Genomic DNA, 18,209 nt, shown 5'->3' on the forward strand with positions numbered 1-18,209 from the left:
AGAAACTGAAACCAAAGCCAACCACCCATTCTACTAATTAACCTATTTTTACATATTAAAATATTAGCAGTATAATGATGCCTCATAGTTTAATGCGTTTTTATGGAACAAAGATGTGAATCAAAAAAACAAATACATAAATAAATACTCCACATTATTATTACATCATGAGAACTGAAATTTATCCCAGACTAGAGTGCAAGTGTGAGTGAGTGTCCTCTTTCACGCCAACACGTTACTGTCTCCACAAGGTGGTGTTGTTTGACAGGTAACTATTAATTATCATTAACCAGTTGATCGTAATACATAACAAATAAACTACACTAGTGAATACCATTGATAAGTTACTGCGTACAATTAATTTATTCTAAATATGATGCATATTGCCTTCAGAAATCTCAGAAATTGTATCACACCTACCAGTTAAACAATAATTCTGATTCATAAAATGTGGACATAATATCTGGTTTTTATTTCAGCTGAAGATTTTTTTTATATCTTCATACAAATGTAATGAAACACTGACAATCTTTATTATTATTTTTTATTAAGTGCTTAAATATCAAAATATCCAACTCATATGAACTAGTGGAATGTGTATTATAGTTACATATTATGTTCAAATGAAGATATATTCAAAGGCTTTCTGCAGTCAAGCCTATTTAACACACATGCATTGAATGACCTTCAGGTACTGACCTTATGATACTTGAAGTATTAAAAAATGGCCAAGGAATGATGACTGAGAAGTGAACATTGATTTTGGAAAAGAGAATGAAAAGGGCAGGTTAAATGTTTAAGCAGAACGGCTGGGAGGTGAATATGAAGAACAGGATGATGACAGATAGAGAAATAGATATTGTGCACCTTCCCCGATCTCAGTGGAAGGAATATCCAGCTGAAGAGAGACCTCCGCACCACTGTGTGATAGATTTCAGCACATTCTGGACTGTGAGTGGTCTAAAGAGTGAAACAAAAACAAGCAATCATGATCAAATCACTGCAGGTGACAAACTGTGAAGTAATGCAAAACTGGCAAATGCACCCATCAAGGATAAAAACGATGATGAAATACATCGAAAGAGAGCATTTAACACACTCTAATGAATTCAGTCCTGAGTGTTAACTTTTGATCAAAAGAGCAGAGGAATTATAAATCAAACGCTTATTTGCTTTGCTGCCATCCCTGGTCTTTTGAACTCAATTTTATTGCGCAGGACAGGGTAACCTATGTTCCAAACAAAAAGAAGAAAAACAAAGTTTTGTGTTTTATAATTACACACTTGAAGGTGACAGCTCACCCAAAAAAACATTTGGTCATCACTTACTTACCCTCAAAACCTTTGTTCTTCTCTGCTAACAATAAAGGAGATATTTTAAAGAATGTTTGAGCTGTTTTTGTGCAATGACAGTTAATGGAGTCCAAAACAACAATGGACCCCGCTGGCTGTCACTGGAAGGACAAAAACAAACCAAAAAAATCTTCTTTTGTGTTCCATAGAGGAAATAAAGTTGGGAATGGCATAAGGATGAGTAAATGACAGAATTCTTATTTTTGGGTGAACTGTCTCTTTAAAAGAACCAGTTCACAAGCAATTGAAAGAAAATATTGCTTCAACTCCGACTACCACAGTCTTTTGTGCAGATGGCCTCACCTGTGATGATGCAAGGTAGGGACCGGATGCCAGTGCCGGCTGCCACTAGGGAAGCTTCGTATGTGCTTTTCTCATCCTTCGGCAGCACCTGTTCCACCCGCCGGTCCATGGACACAGTCAAAACCCATTCCCTAATCTCCTCCCTCTTCTCCACCTGAAACATAGCCAATGGGAAGAGTTTACTCAAAGGGTAAAAATACATAAATAATAATAATAATACATGAGCACCTATGCATTGTTTGTGGAAAAAAGGCCTACGGTGACGGGTAGCTTTAAAGGTACAGGGACCTCGAATGGGATATCTGTATCCTGGAAGTCTGTGATCTAAAGCATCCAATGTGCCCTCATCAATGCCCTGAAAATTTAGAACAATTACTGAAATTAGGTCGTGTAAGGAATGTTATTAAAAAGGTACAATAAAAATAGCATTTGAAGGAGCAGTTGAAAGCAGTAGATTAATTTATAAATATAATTTTGTCCATTCCATTTCATTTCCACTCAGAAATCAGCACTGTTGTCATAAATATCCACTTTGGTTATGTTTAAAGCTCACATAAATTTGTTTTAGATCATTACACATGACATTATGAAGTCTTAGAAGTCTGTCTAAAACCAGGTTCCTTCGGAGGTACAATACCATTCAAAAGTTTCATAAGTCTCTTATGCTCACCAAGGCTGCAATTATTTGATCAAAAAATGCAATAAAAACACTTATATTGTGAAATATTATTACAATTTAAAACACCTGTTTTCATATCATTCTGATATGATTTGCTGCACAGGAAATAATGGTGAAAACAGTTCAGTTGTGCTGCTTAATTTATTTTAATTTTTTTTATAGCATAACTGACCGAGCTTACTCGTGCAGAAACTCCTGATATAATAGATAACTAAATATACAACGAACATCTTATTTTCATCATGTATGTTTTCTTTTTGTCTTGTTATAATAGGAAGATGAGCGTGTAGGTAGAACAACGCAAACTTGCAAAAACAAAAATGAGATCAAAGCAGATTCTGACTAACCTACAGTAAACACCTCTGATTGCTTTCAACAAAGATCTCTGTGATTGGCTGCAATACTCAACGCTGCAAAAGACGTTGTAAATTGAAACTTTTGGTTTTGTAATTCGAAACTAGAGCGCATACAGAAAAAAAACAGATGAGTTTTAAAGCAGGCGACTTCAAGTGGGTACAGCATTGAGTTGGTACTACTGGAACTGTAAAAAGACCCCCCCCCCCCCCTTCTCACTGGATTTACACCAATCTTAAAGGTGACATATTTTGATCTCAAAAAGGTGAATTTTCACAGAAAGGTGAGGAGTTTCCATCTATGAAGATACTCATCAGACTGCACACACAAGCAAAAGTCTGCTTACATCAGCCAAATCCAAGAACCGGTTTAGAAAGATAAAGGCCATGTTCTCCCATTCCATAGCCTGCATGAGAAATATCCATCAATTACACGCAGAACTGAAGAAGCTCAAATTAAAAATGAAAAGTTTAAGAAACATATATTTTTTAAAACTCCAGGAAGAGGACACAACACACTTCATCTTCAAAATGTGCGGCAACTCGAACTGCTTTGCAAATCAAATTATTCACACTTGCTGTGAAATCTTACTGAAGCAAACAGGAGAATTAAGTCAATTTCCCAGGGCTCTTAGCTGCCATTTTGTTCTCTGTCTCACTTGAATGGTTGAAGCAGCTATGTGAGTGTGTGTGTTTGGAGCTAGGCTCACTACGAGTTCACCTTGGCTGCCAGGCCGGCCTCATAAAAGGCCTTGTCAGCTGGAATGAGCTCGGTGTGCCTCAGGAGAGAGATGGACAACTTGGCTGCCACAGAACTCTGTAGACAAGTAAACACATATGCAAAAGTACAGTGACACCGATAACAAAGGTGAAGTGTATACATTTTTCAGATGTAAAAAAATAAACTCTCCTATCCCAGTTTATTATGCCAAGTCAATACAGGCTTAACTGAAGGCATGGCATTGGGGCTGGACTATCTAACCAGTCAATGGGAGATTTATCAGAGTGTCTATTTACACGAAGTGCAAATAGCCTTCCTTGTTGGCTATAGCTATTTACACTAACTCCACCCACCGACGTGTGATTCGGCTAGTCAACACTACAAAAGACAGCCAACAGTCATCATCTCCAGTGGTGCAGATGGTAAAACCTGCAACGTTCATTTTGACGCGATCAACCTGGGTTCGAGTCCGCCTTTTTCTCCCTTCAAATTTCAAATCACATCAGAAAAGCATTTATTTTCAATGAAAATTAAGAATATAATCAAAGAGTTGAAAATAAAGTATTGGCTAGGGTTAGGATAGGTTTAGGGAGGACTTTCTTGTCCCAGTAAGGTAGCATCCATTTATTAATTTGAATTAGAATTAAAATTTACACATTATAAGTTTATATTGTATACGGTTTTAAAATGTACTACAATACTGAGGTGCAAATAATTGCCAATATTTGCAATAAGTAGTACAATTTTAACATAGTGTAAATAAAATCTATAGCTATTTGCACTTAGTGTAAATAGCATCTATCACTAAGAAAATATGCTATTTTCACTTATTGCAAATTTATTGAAATCAGTCATTATTTAATGCATCCTTGCTGAATACAAATTTAAATGTATTTTAAAAGCTTACTGACCCCAAAACTTTTGAATGGTAGTGAATAAAATGGTTTATGTAATATACTGCTTGCATAAAACAAAGATCTGCTGTGAAGTATATACACACCAGCTGGTCAATGCCTTTGGCTGCAGAGCATGTGGCGTAATAGTGAGCAACCAGCAGCATCTGCTCAAACTCCTCATGGGCTGGAGAATTAGCTTCTGAAGTCTTGGTCAGGTTTTCACACTGCACAGCAAAGAGATACTGTAAGATTCACTATTTCCTACTTGAATACAGAATCAATACTGACTAAAGAACTTCCCAAGTGTAAGCACCCAGAGCTCACCAGCAGTAGAAAGATGTCCCTCAGAATCGGCCCACATCTGATAAGCTTCCGCACAATCCCGTTCCCTTAGACTCACTAGCTCCAGGAACACCCGCTTGTAGATGTTGAAGTTCTACAAGAAGGCAACAAAGATGTTTCTGATGAGATCCAAAAGTCTTCATCATGTATCATTTTGTTTTCTTTTGTAAAATAAAAGAGTTGCAGACACGTGTCCATGTACCTGTGAATAAGGTGGCATGCCATGCTGGGCGTAAAGGTTGAGTATTTTCTCTGCCTCACCCTCTTTGATCAGGTGAGTGGCATACAGAGCAATGTACTTGTGTAGGACCTTAAAAATCTGTTGGAGAAGAGAAAAGCAGATACTCTTTGAAAATGTTGCCATGTTTCCACACTGACATGTCTGTGGGGGAAGAACACATAAATTGGCACCTGTTTTAAGGTTGTGTCAATACATTTCTCCCACTGTCCTCTCTCAGCGTACATGTCAAGGACAGCCACCACATCTACTCCAACCAACTGATTGAAAATAGTGGAAAAATATTAGGACAAATTGAAATTCAAATGATTACTAATAACATTACATATATTAATAATATTAATATTAATAATATTTAAAAAATAATGCTAATGATTATTATTATTATTATGAGCAATTGTTTTTTATATTATTATTTGTAATATATTTTAGAATAATTCATTTCTATTATATATTAGAATTAATATATGTTTTTAAATAATTGAATACTGACTGAAATATAAAGGAAAACTAACATAACAAATAAGGATTTAAAATATTTCAAACTGTTTCTAAAAATATTAATTATTATTATATAATTATAATTAAAACGTATAAAATATATTAATATGAATAACATCAAAATAAACCATGTTAATTATATTTATAAATACATGACTATGACAATTAATAATAAGAGTACATTAAACATTAATAAGTGTACATTGAACTAGTGTCATTCTTTTCAATAAAATGCCCTAAACTGCATCATTCGGTGATTGTAACCAAACTGCCAGTGAAGCGTGCCAGTTAGGTGACTCATATTTGTCATTCTAAATTGAATCAAGCCAATCATCTCCATTTTTCTCTCCTCCCAACAATAACTGAAAACAATGAAGTACCAGAGCGGAGGAGCTGCAGTCTGCGGTATTATGTTATAGTCATTTAATGCATTCTTTAACCTCGACTACTATTGCTAGGAAATAGATTTTATTTGTTTGAACAAACAGGATTCTGACAGCTAGTAGATCCCTGATATTTTGAGCCTAGCTGCTAATGTGGGCGACATGAGTTCGATTAACAATCCTGTTCCCTACAATACCTGTGAAAGCATTCTTATTTATCTCATTGACAACTACCCTGAGTTGTGATGTCAGAAGCAGCAGGAGGGGGGAAAATTAGTCAATTTCATGGTTTTAGGAGTCCTCCAAAATAAAATCAGCCATTGGCAAAACATTACTATAATATAACAATATATTCAGATTTATATTCTGCTTGCAATACACTAATAAATGTAAGTTATTAAAATAAAATTGTGATTCATAAAACTATGGCTATATTTCAGGGACTTTTTAATAAAAATAAATAAAGCTTGTTTGTCTGTTCTCAATAGTGTAGCAATGTAGAAATCTTTTTTTATTTATCTACATTTTATGCTAAGATTTTTTGCCTCTATGATGTAGTTCCAGCATTTACCACCGGGCTAACCAGCCAAACCTTGACCAATCATCTGAAGTCCTCTCTGTAATATCTCTATTAATGAAAGTGAAAAAAAAAACGAATTAATTTGCTAAGGTGAACTTACAGGGTCAACTTCGCCTTGATTTTTCAGGTGCTCTTTGTAGCGTTTGTCCACATATTCCTCCAGCTTGTGAAGAGAGGAAATGTCACAAAATCGAAATAATGGCAAACTCTTATAGCGAGTGATGTCACGATATTTTAAATAAGACATAAATATTTATTCTTTACCAGTCAATCTTTAAGAATACACCTCATGCAGAACTGGAAAGCATTAAGACTTGATTCCTAAACCTTTTGTTCTGTCCTTAAATAAAAGACAGTCAGAGATAAACTGCGAAGGGCATCTGTGCTCCTTTGGCCTTGTGCTGTCATGCACTGCATTTGTTGCACTGAGTGATTTTTCTGACAGCGAGAGAGTGATTTCACTGCCTCCCTCTCACATTGTTGGCTGTAGCGTTGTTAGGGGCGACCAGTCTGTTAAGGGCTCACCTTGGATCGAGCTCCTTGGCCACTCTTTTAGCTTTGTTCCATTCTTCTCCCTCAATGAATGTGTCTATGGTGTTCTTAATGAGGTCCAGGTTGAGGTAGAGCTCAGCAGCCTGAAAAAAAAAAAAAAAAACCTTTTTGTATCTCAATAGCTCCATGGCTTGAGGACGCCGAAGAATGGATGAAGTCTGTGAGCTTTTTGTGTGGTCACATTGCTTTTGTGTCAAATATTAAATATACACTCGCACACATGGACACACAAGCACACTGAAAGCACTATTTCCTTTTGGTTTGCCACTCTCAAAACACAATACTATGAAAGAAAATAAAGCTTGTATTTTGGGGGGATTTTTCAAGTATTTGTGCACAAAATTGCACCTGTGAGGAAAATGAAAAACAAATGTCAATGTCAAATGGAGGGTTTTATATACTGAATGTGATTCTATTCCTGAAAAAAATAAAAGAAACATACCTCGCCGTACTGTTGAGCTGAATCAGGCGTGGCCTGACGACCTGACTGACTTCCACAGCCTTGTCATGGGGTTAAAATTTAATGGCCAATTCTGCTGCCTGGAGGACATGAAAAGATGAATAAACCTTCGTAAAAACTGTAAATACAAAAATAAATAAATATTAAACATAATTTTGTATATATATATATATATATATATATATATATATATATATATATATATATATATATATATATATATATAAATGCTAAATTCCCAGTTGCATGGGATTTCTACTGAAACTGGATTTTGCACATGAAAGTCTGTCAAACTTTAATCATACTTGCTGACACACTGATAAAATAATGCATTTAAACAGATCGAAAATGTATTAAAATATTGCTCTTTATAGTGCTCTTAATGAAGTTAGGGCATGGTGCAGAAAAATGGCTCCGAGTCTGGACTTTACCTTCATCCAACACTTCAGCAGCAAGTCCATGTTAGATGAGTCTTTCACTTTCAGATAGCAGTCGACGGCTCTGGCATACTCTCCTTTCTGTTCCCACTCCTGAGCTTGCTCAACCATACCTTCCACACCCCTGTTTAATCACACATATACAGTACGTTTATTACATGTATGACATGTTTACCATTTTCCTACTTTCCTTCTGTCACTATTGATGTCACTATTAAAGGTCCCGTTCTTCGTGATCTCATGTTTAAACTTTAGTTAGTGTGTAATGTTGTTGTTAGAGTATAAATAATATCTGTAAAATTCTAAAGCTCAAAGTTTAATGCCAAGCGAGATATTTTATTTAACAGAATTCGCCTACAAACGAACGACCCGTTTGGACTACATCCCTCTAGTTCCTGCAGTAATGACGTCACTAAAACAGTTTTTTGACTAACCTCCGCCCACAGGAATACACAAACAGGGGGGCGTGGTCTTGTTGCGCTCCGACGGAGGAGGAGGAAGAGCTGAGTTTGTGTTTGTCGCCATGTCGTCGAAACGCTGTTATTTTCATCTCAGAGTCCAATCACCTTTGTTTGGGCTTCCCATGGATGCTGTACTTGGAGATTAATGGTTACAATTTATGTTTAACTCTGTTCCCGAAAATTATAATCCACATGTAAAACTATGTGCAGCACATTTTGCTGAGGACAGCTTCCTCAATTTCAATCAGTTTAATGCCGGATTCGCACAAAGATTATTCTTGAAAGATGGAGCAGTTCCCTCTTTGTTTGGAGAAGGCGCCGTTTATGGACCACAACCGGTAAGTGTATTTTATTATTTAAGTTGGTGTGTTTAACCGTTTCTGTAACTTATTACACAAAGGGCAACGCTGTTTAGCTTTGTTAACTAGATGTTAGGGCCGTGAAAAAAAAAGAAAGCGATTTTCATGCGCATCTCATCAGTAAAAACGCTCCTGTGATTATAAGTACATCTCCAGCACATGCTCCTGCCCACTTTGCTTCTCAATACTAGTCCAAGTGTTTCCAGGAGGGCAGCGTGCGCTCAGCTGCTGTCAAATCACAACACAGGAACCGCTGGCTCAATCAGAACTCGTTACATATTTCTGAAGGAGGGACTTTATAGAACAAGAAAGTCATCAGCCCGTTTTTATGACAGTGAAAACATCGGTATACAGATAGGTGAATTGTGTGAAAAATACTGTGTTTTTTTACACGCGAAACATGAACACATATTATATTGCACACTGTAAACACAATCAAAGCTTCAAAAAAAGCACGAAAAACGGGACCTTTAATACTCATGGGAAGAAAAACACTGCTATTACAGTTAGTACTATGGCTTTATTAGTGCTGGCTAAATAGATTGCAGTTCATCTTACTGTGAGAGTTTTGAATAAAGACTTGAAACCCTTGAACCCCTTATTTATTAAAGGTCTTTAGACTTCTGTACTACAAATCCTGAGATTGCTTGGTGGTTAATGACTGTGAAAGCTACATGAAATGCTAGGACTATGTTTGTGTGCTTCAGTGTTTAGAAATGATGGCTTAAAAACTGCAAAAAGTTAACTGAAATTCACAGCTGTGTAGGCAAGCACTCAATCACTTTTTGGCTCAGCGCAATAGACAGGCAAAAGGGACACACATCCCTACACCTCTGCCACCTTTGGGATCATAAAGTGACCAGAAAAGTCCATTTATAAGGATAACATGCCAAGAAAGTTCAAGCTCTTGATTGAAAATAGGTTAATGATACAAGAAGCCTATATTACTGCTGAGTGGGCCTTGAAATGACTTTGCAAAATGTTTCTCCTTTTCTTCCCAGGGAAGACAACGAAGAAGCCTTAGATGTTTTCCCACAAGTCATTAAAAATAGGAAAATTATCAGTGGAGATGGATTCGCTGCATGTCTGCACGTTAATGAGCTGCTCATTATGGATTTAATTTAGGATAAAAAGCTTCCATGTTCTAATAAAGGAGGGAAGCCAAGCAACGAAAAGAGGATCCAAATATAGTTCAGAGCTGCTAGTTTTTCTGCACAACTGCAGAGCCCTAGTTTTTGAAGGACAATAAACAAGGGAGGATTTTCTGATACAGCAAATGAGACATATGAAAGTAAGGCAGGAAAAAAAGAAACAGACAGTAGTGGAGTTAAAAGAGAGTTATTTTACCAGTTGCCCTTGCTTTCTTATTCCTTTTGAAGGATGCTTAACTTGCTGGGCAAATAGTCTTTACAGGTCCACATTGCATCAGTCCACATCCCAGCATCCTGGATAAGAAATAAATCAACTTAAAGCCTGCATTACTTAATATTCAAAATTAGCTTATCATAAGAAATCTTACATTTTGAAAATATAATTGTGGTCAATTTTGTCTTTTGTAATTTTAAAGTAATTTTAAACATTTATTGCTGTTGGCTCGATTCCATTCATTATTTATTTCTTTTTTTTAATTATTTATGATGTAACATGCTAATTCAGTTCAATTAATTATGTTTTTTTCCAGTGATTGTGAACAGTGAACTGAACTTTGGGATGGTCTTAAGAGTTTTACAATAAAAAAGTTCATTGAAATGAATGTCTGCTTTTATGTTTGACCTAAATCTTATGGGATTGGAACAACATGAGTGTGAGCAAATTGCATTTTCGGGTCAACTGTTCTGTTTAACTTTCTGTTTCTGTAAAACTTAAACTACAGAAAGTAGCTGCCCTGATTTTTCTTTAAAATGTTCTGTAAGTTTAGATCTCTGTGCTTTTTGGTGATGTTTACTACAGCATGGTTATCCTTAACAGCATGGGCATCAAATCCATGATATTCCACAGTGAAGAAGATTTTGTTTTACTGTCTATGTACAGATTGTGTTTTATGGAATGAGGAGTCTTACTTTGTAGTATTTAATAACTAGCTCAGGCCTTTGGGCCCTTAGCAGGAAGGCCTCTGCTTTTTGGAATTCCTTCTGGTCAAAACAAAACTTGGCCTGGCTCACTAGAATGTCTGCCACACTTTCCGGATCATGAGCCTCTGCCACTCTCTGGGCGTTACTCCAGTCCTTGTTAAAGACGTGCCTGCAATAGAAATAGACAGACGGTCACCCATATTTGAAAAATTATTTTTAGAAATTCTATGATACAATGTATATACAATGACCACATAATAAATCATGAAGTCAGCTGGATTAAAGATACTGAAACCATTATGCAAAATAAATATTAATTGAACAAAGTGTTGAAAAATATACACATGTTCTATGGATGGACATATCTTTTAATAGTGTCTTTTATAGATAGCCATGAAATAATTTTCCTTATTTCCATTTTTTCATCACTGCAAAGCTCAGTTAAGAGTATTTTTGTCTCATCTCCTGTGCAAAAATACATTAATATCCTCAAAACAAGATAAATTAAGTTGCAAAAAGGTATTATCAGGACAGAAAAGTAGGCAAAATTTCCATATGATGATTTTTTTTTTTTTACCATACAGTAAGCCTCAGCATTTTTTGTTATATTTATACTTAAAAGATAAAGAAAAACTTTTTAGATAATTAACAATATGATTTCTTGGAGTCATGAGATTATCTTTAGCTGCCAGCATACCACTCCTCCATGAGATCTACAAATCAAACACTCTCAATACCAGTCCCACCTGCTTCCAGCTACTCATTACTTGTAATGTGAGAAACTGCAGAAAATCTATCAGTAATCTATGCACACAAAAATACTGAAGCAATGCAATCCCTCCATAAAATGGTCTGTGTGTGTACTGGAGTAGGACAGTGTGATATAAAAGCTCACTCACATTAGCACAGCCTCCTTGGGCTTCCCGGCTTGGGCTTCCCGGCTTTGATGAACTCAGTCTCAGCCTCATTGAATTTGCCCTTAAAAGTAAAAAATTACAATTATGCTGTGCGCCATGTGATCATTAATAAAGAGAATAATAAAATCTGAGTCTGGCAATTAATAATAAGTATAAAAATTATGTGCGGGCCTGTCTTAGAGTAAGTGTAGAGTAATATGTCATAATAAAAACTTTAATACAACAGTATTTTCAAAATGTCATAGCTTTAGCATTCTGTAAGAAAACTTTGATTTCACATTTTTGCAGTCAGTGGGAAATTTAATTTTATGTTTTTGTCCACTACAATGGCTGGTGATTGACATTTTTACCAACAAATCTTTGCCAATTTATTCATATTTGTTATTTTATAAAACTATATTGTTATAAAAAACATTATTTTATTTATTATATTAATTTAAATAAACCTACAGAAAAAAAATAACTTACAAAGCAACAAACATTCAATCCTTGTCCTAAAGTCTGCATTATAAAGAGCAAATCAGACATGAAAAGTGAAAAGACTCCAGTATAATGTGCATTCACAGCCCGACCTTGAAAGTGTACAGTTTTAGTTGTCTTTGTCTATTTCACAGCCGCATTTTGCTGGAGCCACAGGCGTTAACTGTGTAGAAAAGAGAAATAATTTCTTCCCAGTTAGTTATACCTGGTCCTCGAGGAACATGGCATTTTTGAGATAAATATCAGGAATCTTCAGTTTCATTGCGAGTCGGGCCAACTCAAATGCAAAGTCAAATGTGCTAAAAAAAAAAAAAGACAAAGAGTGTTTCATTTTACTATATACCTTAGTTAATTTTTTATCTGTATGCACTAATTATACCTGAATATACTAGAAATCAAAGGACTGAAAACCACTATTAAGTCCTAACACTGACTTAGGAGAGACTTACAAGTTATCAGCTGCAAAGTCAATGAAAGTTTCCAAAAACTCAAACTTGTTGAGCGGTTTAAATGCCGCCTCACCTCCAAAACTTTTAACCCACAGATAAGCCACTTGCTTATCAGCACTGGCTCCTCCATGGGTCTTCGCTATCTGTTGCAAAGACATGCAGAAGAACTTTGAACATTTAGATTTAGATTTAATAAACCCAAGTTTTATTAAAGGCCACGTAGTGTGCACACACACCCGATTAGCTTCCTCCCACATATTATTGACTCTATACATGTTCACAGCAGCTTTCCAGTCTTGACCCTATAGGTAATGATACTCCGCTTCCTGAAACCTGGATTCAGCTTCTAGCTCCTGTTATAAACAACAACACATAGCACTTAGACCATGTGAAGGATCTACTGAGCAAAAATAAGACAAAACTCCATTGAAAGAGACTTGGCTCAAATGTGTTTAGTAACTAAATGCGAATAGGAAGAATAAAAGAATGGCCAAAATGCTCTCTTGAACCTTGGCTAGGTGAATGTGCGTTTCCAGCAGCAGGTCTTTGTGATGAACAGCGACTAAACGGAACATATCATCATACATTTTGTTCATCTTGTACATGGTGATGGCCAAGTCTGGTTCATCTACTGTGGTAAAAAGCCTAAAGAGAGAGAGGTACATTTCAAATATGTGAAATGCAAAGTATGAATTCCAGTATGAAATGTGACTGAAATCTCAAACATGTTGACATTCTATTCAGAGTTAAACAATGTCAATATCTGACAGATGGAATCTATGCTTTTTGACCTGAAACTCCTGTAAAGAAGCATAGTGCTGAGCTATTTTCAGGTAATATTTGGCGGCAGTCTTGTCCTCCTGTTGCTACAGTATGTGCAATGCTTTCTTCCACTGGCGTGCTGCGATCGCTGCCTCTATGGCCTTGGTGGAACATCTTTAACAGGTAGAAAATTACAGAGTTGGGTAAGGACAAATAAAATGACGCCTGGTCATGTTTTAGAGCAGGTAAACCCAATAATAAACCAGAATCATCATAGCTAAATTATGGTGCAGCCATCTCTGGGAAATGTTTTAACTGTGTCATGAATCAAATTAGAGAAGAAGGAACATTTGAAGTTTTATAAGGAATGAAAAGTATAACAAAATTAAATAAAAACATTATATTAAAACATTAAGTATACACTAAACTTGTGTCTGTGGTTGGTAAGCTGTTTTTAATGCCTTTGAAAAAAGTATCTTATGCTTACAATGGCTGCCATTATTTGTAGCAGTAATACTGGTAAATTCAATTTAATATATTTTATAAACAGTTTTCTAATTAATATATTTTAAAATGCAATTCATTTCTGTGATGGTACAGCTGTATTTTCAGAAGCCATAACTATAGCCAGTATTCAGTGTCATCTTCAGTGTGATCCTTCAGAAATCATTCTGATATGCTCATTTGGTGCTTAATAAACATGTATTATTATCATCAATATTGAAAACAGCTGTGCTGCGGCTTATTTTTTGTAGAAACTATAATATGTTTTTAGGACTCTAAAGAATTTGAAATCATCTGTAACATTATAAATGTTCAAAATAACAAAAAAACAGCATTTGTTTTGTAAAATCCATAAAACCCAATAAAGTCCATGAACGTAACAATGACAACCTATATATATATATATGTCACTAATGTGTCAAAAGGTAATTCTGGCTTTTATTGGGGCAGTTATAATCCATATTTGAGACATATACATATTTTTCACAGGTAAAAATTCCATTTGCATAAAAATCTTAAAGGAATAGTTCACCCAAAAATGAAAATGTACTCACTCTCAGGCCATGCAAGATGTAGACAAGCTTGTTTGTTTCTATTTATTTTTATATGTATATTTTTATATATCATTGCTCTTTTTGTTGTTTTTGATTGCTTCCACTGTCCTCATTTGTAAGTCGTTTTGGATAAAAGCGTCTGCTAAATGAATAAATGTAATAAATGTTTCTTCATATATATATATATATATAAGCTGAATTACATTAGAAATTTACCTCAGGAAATGAACCCTGACCCTAGACCCCAAAACTGTCTTTAAGACAGCAATATTTCCAATATTCTTTTCAAGGAAAGAATCACATTTTGTGTTTAATGCATGTTAGAAGCATTAGTCAAAAGAACCTTAAAGAAATCTGCTCTACGTGTTACATTTTAAATGTCTCAGATAATATTCTGCCTAAAGAAAAATGTGTGTAATCTGGTGCAAAAGAGCAAAACCCCTTCACCTGAGGGAGGATAAAAGCTATAGCACTAAGCACCAAAGGTCCTCTTAAAAAGACATCCAGTCGCTTTAGGAGGCAGCGAGCATGTTTAGAGCTTTCCTTTTACTGTATAAGCATTTTTAAGAGGGTTTGAAGCTGGAATTTAAATTAGAGAGGCTTTAATAATGCAGGATTGGTATGTTATATATAGGCTTATCTGCATTACATTTCATTGTTAATATCCTCTCCTGTAGGGTAGTGATGGTACAGACCGCGACCAGGTGAAAGCACGATTGACCATGCTGGATAAGAACTTTAAACTTGCAGAGATGTATTACATGGAACAGCTAAAGAAGAATAGTTTCTGATACCTACAACTATTCAATTCAAAAGAAAATTAATAAAACCCTTTTTAAATTGTTTCAAATCTGTTCATTTAATTAACAAATAAAATAGTTTTTTATTTTTATTTTTTATTATTGTAAAATAATTATTCTTAATTTTATTTTTTTTGGGGGGGGGGGGGGGGGGTGAAGTGATGGAAATGTACCAGGAGCTTCACATGTGGGATGAATGTATTGCAGTGGCAGAGGCAAAGGTAATATCGGTTTTAATAAACAATATCATAAATATTCATAACCTCTAGTGCACGTTTTTTATTTTATTTAGCCAAAAGCAGGGATTTTCAACAGGTTTTGCCCAGAAACATTGGAATTCAAGCAGTGTTCCAACATGGAACCAGAATTCTTTGTTGAAAATAAACTATGTTTATTTTCATTTTGAGTGATTACATTGTCTCATTTAAGTTGTGTAGTTTTGTTCATTGTTTTTTGAAGATGAAGGCCTATCACAAAATGTATTTATAATTAAGAATAATTATTTTACAGTAAAAAAAAAAAACTATTTTATTTGTTAATTAAATGAACAGATTTGAAACAATTTAAAAAGGGTTTTATTAATTTTCTTTTGAATTGAATAGTTGTAGGTATCAGAAACTATTCTTCTTTAGCTGTTCCATGTAATACATCTCTGCAAGTTTAAAGTTCTTATCCAGCATGGTCAATCGTGCTTTCACCTGGTTGCGGTCTGTACCATCACCGCCCTACAGGAGAGGATATTAACAATGAAATGTAATGCAGATAAGCCTATATATAACATACCAATCCTGCATTATTAAAGCCTCTCTAATTTAAATTCCAGCTTCAAACCCTCTTAAAAATGCTTATACAGTAAAAGGAAAGCTCTAAACATGCTCGCTGCCTCCTAAAGCGACTGGATGTCTTTTTAAGAGGACCTTTGGTGCTTAGTGCTATAGCTTTTATCCTCCCTCAGGTGAAGGGGTTTTGCTCTTTTGCACCAGATTACACACATTTTTCTTTAGGCAGAATATTATCTGAGACATTTAAAATGTAACACGTAGAGCAGCTTTCTTTAAGGTTCTTTTGACTAATGCTTCTAACATGCATTAAACACAAAATGTGATTCTTTCCTTGAAAAGAATATTGGAAATATTGCTGTCTTAAAGACAGTTTTGGGGTCTAGGGTCAGGGTTCATTCCCTGAGGTAAATTTCTAATGTAATTCAGTTTATATATATATATATATATATATATATATATATATATATATATATATGAAGAATGAAGAAACATTTATTACATTTATTCATTTAGCAGACGCTTTTATCCAAAACGACTTACAAATGAGGACAGTGGAAGCAATCAAAAACAACAAAAAGAGCAATGATATATAAAAATATACATATAAAAATAAATAGAAACAAACAAGCTTGTCTACATCTTGCATGGCCTGAGAGTGAGTACATTTTCATTTTTGGGTGAACTATTCCTTTAAGATTTTTATGCAAATGGAATTTTTACCTGTGAAAAATATGTATATGTATCAAATATGGATTTTAACTGCCCCAATAAAAGCCAGAATTACCTTTTGACACATTAGTGACATATACATATAGGTTGTCATGTGTTAATATATATATTAATATATGAATCAATTCTTTCTGAACATCATGGGCAAGATATTTTGAGGACACTGTGCCTACAGTAAATACTTTCATTTCAAATGATCAAGGAATATTACATATTCATAATATGACCCCTTTAAGAAAGCATTGTTACTTTGCTGATTCAATGTCTTTATATGTAACCGTTTAGTTCTTCTATAGTGTCAATTAGATACATATTAAGAGCAAATAAAAAGGCACAAAAATAAATGCAGCAATGTTATTAATAGAATGAAAGAATCGTTAAGAAAGGCAGTAAGATTATTGTGTTTATGTAATCATGAGAAAGGTGTCTTTTCTATTGCCAATAGTACAAGGGCTGTAATTAAAAGTTTATTTGAACACATCTGCCAGTGTCTGTGCTGTCTTTGGGTAGTTAAACAATTCATAGAAAATGTTTCCATGGATCTGTTAAGGTGGGCCAAACAAAAAGGAAATTATATTAATGTTTAATTTATTGCAGGGTAAGAAATGTGTTGCCTACAATTGCAAGTATCCCAGTATCGAATTACATGACACTATGTCACATTTGCAACTTTAAAATTGTTCCACTTGTAGCTCAGAACGATGGGCCTTTTGTAAAAATTTTTATAAGTTAACTAAAAAAATTGTGCTGAGATGATCTGTAAAGGAATTCAAAGAAACAACAAGATTTATTAATTCTGTTATACTGCTTCCTAGTTGTCAAGGTTAGACACATGATCTGGACAGCTATGCTGAATTCATCGCAGCAGTGGCTGAGTCATGGAGGTGGGTGGACTGTCTTGCTTGTCTAACCTCTCAGCAATGTGGAGCTGTTGTGCCTCTAGAGAGAGTTTACTCAGAGTTTTCCACATGGCCTCTGTCTCTGCCGACATCTCCAGGGTCTCTAGGAATGCTGTAGCTCTGCACACACACATACACACAATGCAGCTATAAATAAGGATACTTACGTCTTTTAAAGGGATAGTTCACCCAAAAATCTGTTATCATTTAATCACTCTCATCATGCTTTATGTTGTTTCCTTTACTTTGTCAAGTACAACCTTTACTTTCTTTGTTTTGCAGAACATAAATGTTGGTTGACAAACTGTATTGGTTGTCAGTGACTTCCATTGTATATAAAAAAAAAAAACATATATAAAAAAAAAAAAAAAACAATCATCTCTAATTTCTTCAATTATTTTATTCTTATGTTCCATGAGAATGACAAAATGTAATTTTTGGGTGAAAAAGAAAAAGTTGAGGTCTAATCCATGCTTATTGGAGGTGGCTGTGGTATATATATATTTTTGTTTGTTTGTTTTTAATGGCTGTGCCAAATTCAATCAGCCTTCATCCAGAGTGTAGGAGACGGAGTTAACCCCTTCAGTCACAATGACTTCAGTTTTGCCATTGGGTCGGTCCAGATCTACAATATCACCCTGTCG

The 18,209-nt window shown here is 35.0% G+C and overlaps 1 protein-coding gene across 1 annotated transcript in view; it reads right to left on the reverse strand.

Annotated features, from left to right (window-relative positions):
- The window catches only part of LOC132092231 (mitochondrial peptide methionine sulfoxide reductase-like), a 67,160-nt gene extending 66,237 nt beyond the window's left edge, over positions 1–923 (reverse strand). The window contains exon 1 of the mRNA XM_059498389.1: positions 868–923. The gene's annotated coding sequence lies outside the window, so the exon portion shown is untranslated. The remainder of the gene's footprint in view (positions 1–867) is intronic.
- Positions 924–18,209: the final 17,286 nt, after the last annotated feature.

This window comes from Carassius carassius, chromosome 18, assembly GCF_963082965.1.
Source record: "Carassius carassius chromosome 18, fCarCar2.1, whole genome shotgun sequence".
Taxonomy (NCBI): Eukaryota; Metazoa; Chordata; class Actinopteri; order Cypriniformes; family Cyprinidae; genus Carassius; species Carassius carassius.